Below are 1,901 nucleotides of genomic sequence, written 5' to 3' on the forward strand. Positions count from 1 at the left end.
CAGATTTATAACTGTGACCTTTGTTACCCCTCACGTCCAGTGTGTTGTGGGGCTGTTTGCTGTAAAAACCCAGTTTCACACTCCATCAGACCTGCAGCATTAGCCAGACACACACACACACAAACAACATACTCAACATCTCTCTCTCTCTCTCTTTTTCTCTCTTTCTCTCTCTCTCTCTCATTCTCTCTCTCTCTCTCTTTCTCTCTCTCTCTCCCCTCTCTCTTTCTCTCATTCTTTCTCTCTCTCTCACCTTTTCTATCTCTCTCTCTCTCTCTCATTCTCTCTCTCTCCTGACTTTAGTAACCCACTGATACTGTTGGGTTGGGATTTTATGTCTACATATCCATCTATGGATGTCTCTATCTCGGTCTGTCTCTCTCCCTCTGCTTTGGTCTTGTGTCAAGTGTGTGCTGTGCTTGTTGTCTCTGTTTAATTGGTATCTACACATTTAAATTATGTTTTCTAATCGAATAAAATGTTTTTATCCAAAACTCTTCTGATCAATCCAGAACATTTTAAATTCAAGAAGCTTTATAGGCTTGACAAGCAACTAAATTCACATTATCAAGGCTGGTAATGGCAAGACAAGGCTGCAAATGGCAAAATATCAAAGCTAGTGCATACAGTAGATTTGAAATGTATGTTTTGTGTTTGTGATCCAGATAGTGTGCTGAAATTCCATGTTGGATGTGTCTTCCTGATGATGGAAGATGAAATACTATATTAATAGTGGATGAGGAGTGGTACTCTTCTCTCCTCCTCTCCCTCTCCTCTAACTCTGATCATGTGCTGGTGTGCTCTATTCTGGTAATTCTGGACTAATTGGAGTAATCAAGGTGACAGACAGTGACACATTCAATACCGCCTTGCACACTCTTGCCTGCAAACAACAGTTTCTATTGTTCAAATTCAGGTTGGTTCATTCCGTTTAAGAAACGTTTTTCAACAGAATAGGCAGAATGAATACACCCCTGATCACCCGCACACACACTTCACTTTCATAGCAGCCACATACAAACAGCATCAATTTACATCACTCGTTGTATAATTCCTTCTCGCATCTACACGCTCTCCTCCTCTCACCTTTTCCCTTCAGTGCACAACACAAAGGCTCTCTGTAACCTGGCAAAAAAAAACTTTCCAAGCCAAACCTTCATACCATAACCGCTACACACAGTCTACATCGTTGTCACCATATTAGGTAATGTCATAGTAAACATAGCTACTAGAACTAACGCATTAGTAAACCCGGTACAATCACGCAGTACAGTATGCAGCAAGCAGTTTAGCAGTTACACCGGGGGGCCCCGGTGGCAATAAATTAATAAAACCGAAAGCTTACCTTAACTTGGAAAATTTCCAGTGTTGGATAGCTTTAGCCAGCTAGCTAACATAAATAGAGTAGGCTAAATTATCTAGCTGCATTAGCTAGCTAAATAAGTGAGTGAAAGTGAAAGGCTAGCTTGCTATATAGCTCCTTAATTTTTTAATAAATGTTTTCAAACTTTTCATCGATTGTCTTTCTCGCTATTTGAGTCAACTACTCACCACATTTTATGCACTGCAGTGTTAGCTAGCTGTAGCTTTCACTATTTTATTAATTCTCTGATCCTTTGATTGGGTGGACACCATGTCAGTTCATGCTGCAAGAGCTCTGATAGGTTGGAGAATGTCTTCCGGAAGTCATCATAATTACTGTGTAACTCTATGGATGGGATTGAGAACCATGAGCCTCCAAGTGTTTTGTATTGAAGTCAATGTACCAAGAGGAGGATGGAAAATAGCTGTCCTCCGGCTGGCAAGACCATAGTGCAAACCCAGAGAGTGCTGTTGAGGTTACTGTAGACCTTTATTGCAAAACAGTGTGTTTAATCAGTTATTTGGTGACATGAATACAT

At 40.5% G+C, this 1,901-nt stretch overlaps 1 protein-coding gene across 2 annotated transcripts in view; it reads left to right on the plus strand.

Moving 5' to 3' along the window:
* The window catches only part of enox1 (ecto-NOX disulfide-thiol exchanger 1), a 117,820-nt gene extending 116,308 nt beyond the window's left edge, over positions 1–1,512 (plus strand). For both annotated transcript variants that reach the window (XM_064944321.1, XM_064944320.1), the window contains exon 15: positions 1–1,512. This exon is cut by the window's left edge and continues 1,409 nt beyond it. The gene's annotated coding sequence lies outside the window, so the exon portion shown is untranslated.
* Positions 1,513–1,901: the final 389 nt, after the last annotated feature.

Source organism: Oncorhynchus masou, chromosome 29 (genome assembly GCF_036934945.1).
Source record: "Oncorhynchus masou masou isolate Uvic2021 chromosome 29, UVic_Omas_1.1, whole genome shotgun sequence".
Lineage (NCBI taxonomy): Eukaryota > Metazoa > Chordata > Actinopteri > Salmoniformes > Salmonidae > Oncorhynchus > Oncorhynchus masou.